This window comes from Crinia signifera, chromosome 2 (assembly GCF_055691185.1).
Source record: "Crinia signifera chromosome 2, ASM5569118v1, whole genome shotgun sequence".
In the NCBI taxonomy this organism is placed as follows: Eukaryota; Metazoa; Chordata; class Amphibia; order Anura; family Myobatrachidae; genus Crinia; species Crinia signifera.
The window spans coordinates 293,696,372-293,702,371 of NC_139218.1; positions in this window are offsets into that span (position 1 = coordinate 293,696,372).

The window sequence follows — 6,000 nt, forward strand, 5'->3', positions numbered from 1 at the left end:
CCAGGTATTTGGTTTGGACCCTGTGTTTAAAAAATGAACAAACAGCTGAATTAACATTCGAAGAGTGTTTGTACGTTTGTGTCTATCTCCTAATTATTGCATTTATACACGGCCAGAACATCTAACTGCAAACTGCAACATTTTATTTAAAAAAAAAAAACTGACATTACTGACGGTTACTTAGTTGGCAGCGGTCTCTAATGAGATATCATGTACTCATATTAATAAAAAAATAAATAAAACTAGCTTAAATAATTTGTTCTCTAATGATTTGAGACTGGAAGTTGATATGAAGATCTATGAAGTGATACTTCTTTATGTGGACATGCGAGGGCCTAGTTTCATTTATGCAATATTTTGTCCTGCTAAAAAAAAAAAGATTTTTACCACATTGAATGTGCTAGGCATTCACTTGTATTCTATATATAACATTTATATATAACATTTATTCTGTAATAACGTACTAGTCTTACATTTTTGCAGCACGTTGTTTCATTTGACTTATTGATGTTGCGCCTTGAGATTCACTGAATCATTCTGTTGTTTGGCACTGTCAATGTTAAATTTGAATGCTAACCTCTGTGTACGGTCCCCCATATAAATTTTTGGCCATTATTCTTGTGGTACACAACAACAAATTTTACGCCCCCCCACTGGAAAATGTTGGCGCCCCCCTCCAGTAAAGTTAAGACCCTCCCTGCCCTGCCTTACCCCCTTCCGCATCTGTGGCTGGGACCCGCAGATCTGCTTGTCTGCATTCCGGCGCTCCTCCTGGCTCCTTATGAAATAAATGACCCTCGTAAAATGGCCGCCCCCCTTACTACAGACCATGCTAGAGGAGGCCACCTGTGAGGGACATTTTTCATAAAAAGCCAGGAGGTGCGCCGGGACACAGACAAGTAGATATGCAGGTCCTAACTCTGGACACAGATGCAGCGGCGGGGTAAGCAGCAGTGTAACAATAGCCCCCACAGACCCCCCCACAGACCCCCGTCTCAATACTTACACTTACTCAGCGCCTCCCCACCACCGAGGAGTCTGTGGCACTATTTTTACGCCATTGGAGGAACATTATAATGTAGTGATGTATGTTCTGTAAATGTAACTAAAATAATGATCTATATATTTCCTATGAGTAATGCAATAATAACTAAAATGTTTCTACTACAGAAAATATATAAAATGTTATATTAGCTAAATAAGGACTAAGGGGCCTATTTAGTACATGGATCATTTAGTAAACAAAATTTTTGTTTTTTGAGAAAGCCTTTAATTTTCTTACTATTTAGACCAGTGGTTCCCAACCCTGGTCCTCAAGTACCCCCAACAGTGCACGTTTTCCAGGTCACCCAGCAGGTGCACATTTTAAAAGATCCACAGGTGGAGCGAATGATTTCACTGATTCTGTGTGGAGACCTGCAAAACGTGCACTGTTGGGGTACTTGAGGAACAGGGTTGGGAACCACTGATTTAGACTAAAGAAAATTATTATTTGCCTTTTCACTTCTCTAACAACAGTGTTGCAGCCCCCATTGGTTTCAATAGGGGCTGAGCACAAACTTTAATACCATCTCAGCATGGCATTATGGGCCTGATTCAGACCTGCTCGCTAAGCTGCGTGTTTTTGAAGACTAGCGAGCAGGTTAACACCGCCCTGGTGAATGCCCCCCCACCACCACCACCGAAGGCATTCTGTTCGCATGCAGTGGCACAGAGGAGAAATATTCGATGGTTACATACCATTTAAGGATTTCTCGTATTGTGCTCGGTGATCGCAGCCGCTGCATGACCCAGAAGTCCCTCGGTGGCTGATTGTATCAACGCTAATTTGGAGTGGGTGCCAATATCATGTGCCCGCCCCAAACAGGCAAGGGTACACCTGCATTCGCTGGGGCCTGTTTAGCATTTCTATGGGAGTGCCCACCATTGCCCAATGCTGGGGGTCTGCCCAGGAACGCTCCCTGCCTGTCAATCACCCAGGGTACAACCAGACTACCCTTCGCATGGTCCATATGCAAGGGGACCCCACGCACATGCACAGTGTACCGTGCACATATGCAGTCTATCAATGTTCGAATTCTCAGCCCTCTGAACTGGTCTGAATCGGGCCCTATGTGCACTCTCAGGGTAGATAAACAGGAAATGATAATTTTATTTGTCCCATATTGCATTACAGCAGAGGTAAACTGTTGACAGGGCATTTAGGCAAACAAGGATTCCTTTAATATCAAGGGGAAGACAACAGCTAATAATAAATACGCCACTATGAGACCAAGATTGCAGCTATCTGGGCTAAATGAACGTGCATGAACTTTGTTTTGTGCTCCCATGCAGAAATGCCATTTTGTGTTGCAAGACACGAAGCTGCAATATAAATATCAGTTTATTATCTTCTTAGGAGTCAGGAGAGAGAGATCTCAAAGTAAAAAGCAGACAGAGATTACATTGGCGGGATGTACTAAATTAAAAATGTGAATAAAAAACAAAAACTGATGCATTTTTCATAATTACCAAGCCTTGAGTGTGGTGGGTAATGCCATTTTGCATATGGAGACCCAAGGGCTCTTTTCTCAATTCTTCGGGAAACCTGGAAACCTGGAAGTCCTGACATCGCAAAGGGTAGCTCCTATGAGGAGAGCTGTACCTTACAATACTTATCACATATACTGTATTAGTACATATGCGATTAATATGTATGCGGTAAGTGGCAGGATGTACTACATTGTGACTGCAATGCTTAGTAGATCCCGCCCAGTGAATGTGATGACAAAACGGGAGGGATAAGCCACAAAGGGCCAGATGCACTAAGCTTCAAAAGTGATAAAATGGAGAGTGATGAACAGCCAGCCAATCAGCTCCTACCTGCCATGTCACAGATTGTGTTTGAAAAATGTCAGGCAGGAGCTGATTGGTTGGTTGTTTATCACTCTCTATTTTATCACTTTTGAAGCTTAGTGCATCTGGCCTAAAAGAGAGAGAGAGATGGTGTACCAAATTTACAAAGTACCACCATTATCTACAATGCAGTCATACTATATAAGATGCTATAGATGTGCCAACTGATACATAGACCCGCATTCACTCTTACATTTACAGTGCCTCACCTTCTGACAACCCCTTAAATAATCTGCAGTAATGTAGCCATGCAATGCACACATCTTCTCCTTAATATAAGAATTCTCATGTAATTTAGGGGGTGATTCTGGTTGGTATACAAAAAGCAAACTCCTTTTTTAATGAACAAAACCATGTGCACTGCAGGTGGGGCTGATGTAATATGTGTAGAGAGAGTTACATTTGGGTGAGTTATATTGTTTCTGTGCAGAATAAATACTGGCTGCTTTATTCGTACACTGCCATTTAGATTTCAGTTTGAACACACAACACCCAAATCTAACTCTCTCTGCCCATGTTACATCTGCCCCACCTGCAGTGCTCATGGTTTTCTCCATTAAACGAGTTTGCTTTTGAATACCAACCAGAATCACCCCTTTAGTGTGCAGAAAACTAGGTTATACCCTGGAATAAAATGTTTTTTTTTACATGGTGCTGTGCAGGGGGTAGTTGGAATTTATTAACAAATGCACAACCTAACACAGAACTATTTAAATTGGGAACTTCCAAGTCAGATACTGTATTTCTAAGAACGTAATATAGAAATCTCCCAACTAAGGGCCCTATCAGTACCTGTCAGAATAGGGTGAATTCAGCCCCCTTCCAATGGTTGGGGGTCTGCATATGTGCATGTTAGCACATGTGCAGACTCCATGAGCCTACTGCTTCGCTGAGCTGTTCGCTCCATAGGGGGCAATTGGGGCGGACAATGGCACGGACTGTAGGATTGCCCAGCATTTTATGGTCATCCCTATGAAAATGCTGGACATTCCCATGGAAACAGAGGCCAGCCAATGCCTGCCAGAGGGGGGTGGCTGATGTCACAGGACATCTGAACCCACCCCATCTTCAGTGGACACCGAAGGAAATATAAGTCAGTTTCAACTGACTAAGGGCGAGATGCATTAAACTGAAAATGCGGTAAAACCCCGGTTTTACCGCATTTTCCTATGTATCAAAACCCGGCCGCACCGATACCGCATTGTAGGGTATCGCCACCTTTGGGTGGCGATACCCTATAGAAGCCTATGGGCTTCTTTTCCCTGCCTCCGACGCAAACCCGCCGCCTCGCCGACCCCCCCTCTGGCTTACCTTCCTGAAGGATCCTCCTGGACCACGAAAGGTAAACCCCTCCTCCCCCTAGTGAAGCAGCTGGACATCCTTCCGACTGCAGGGGGGAGGAGGAGGTGCCGGGGACAGCCTGCTTAGCTGTCCCCAGCGTGAGGGGAGCAGGAGGCGACAGGAAGGTGACTGAGACCCCCGCACACCACAGTACAGGTATATCGCGGGGGGCCTCCGTCACCGCACCATGATGCCAGCCGCATATGTTAGTACATGTGCGCTGGCATCGCAGCGGGGGGCCGCGAAGGGCGGCAATGTATTTTAATACATCTCGCCCTTACTGTATATTTCGAAGACAGGAGAAATCAATCATTCGATGGTCGGTGACCATCAAACGATATCTCCTGCTAGCGGAGACATTTGAGAGGTTGTGTTAACACACATGCATGGTACCAAGGGGATATGGCAGCGGGGGGGGGGGGGGGGATGGGTGTTCGGCGGAGCGGCATTCCAGTGCTCAGTAAGCAGCAGTTTTCGCCAATGTGAATCAACCTCTAAATTAGTTTTATGTAGGTCACACTGGTAAGTAATGAAAATCTATATTGTGCATTATTTTTTTCGGTACTTGTTTCCTAGCACGGCGACACCGATTTTAAATGTATGCAATCGGGTTACAAAAATCGGGCCAATCGCATCACATGCAACCAAATTGCATGCGATGCGATCAACCCAACCGACCCGATTTTTTACATTGGAACCAGTGTTACATGGTCCCTGAGATACGATTTTACATTGACTCCAATGTTAAATGCCCCCCAGACCCCATTTTTCATTGTATGCCCCCCCCCATTGTTAACGCCACACCACGATCAATGTGAAACTGAAGCGTGGTGAGCGCAGCGAGTGGGGGTATGCCTTTTCATACCCCCACTATCCACGTTGGCGTGGAGTTGATTTTATATAGTGTGGCGAGTGCATTACTTCACAGGTATTACGCATCCCCTCGCGGGGCTTGCTGCGTTCGCCACGCTTCGGGCTCAGTGGCTCGCTGCGCTCGCCACACTATATAAAGTCAACTCCACGCCGACGTGGATAGTGGGGGTATGAAAAGGTTGGAGGACGTGTACCGCCAACCCTCGTGGGCTTGCTGCGCTCGCCACGCTTTGTGTTGGCGTTCATCGTGGGGTGCCGTTAACAATGAGGGGGCATTGACATAGAAATTACCCATCAGGGTGGGTATACAATCAAAAATTGGGTATGGGGGGCCATTTAACATGGTTCCTATGTAAAATCGGGTCCATCGCATTGGTCGCATTGTATGCCATTATAATGGCATACAATGGACCTGATTTTACATATGAATTTAACATTACATACAATGCTTACAATGTAAAATCGGGTCCATCGCATTGGACGCATTGTATGCCATTATAATGGCATACAATGGACCCGATTTTACATATGAATTTAACATTACATACAATGCTTACAATGTAAAATCGAGTCGGTCGCGTCGGTCGCATTGCATGCCATTAAAATGGCATGTGATGGACCTGATTTTACATTTGTCGGGAAACCTAAAAAAAAGCCCGAAATCGGGACCGTCGGGTTCCATCGCATACCTTAAGTTAAGGTATGCGATGGGACCCCATGGGCGCCGTGCTAGGAAACAAGTACCCTTTTTTTATCTATAGATTGTAAACTAGTGAACAGGGCCTCACTTCCCTACTCTGTCTGCTAATACTCAGTCTTCCAGTAATAATCTTAACATAGAGGAGATAATACTAAATACATCAAAACCAATACAATACCTACAGTAAAAGT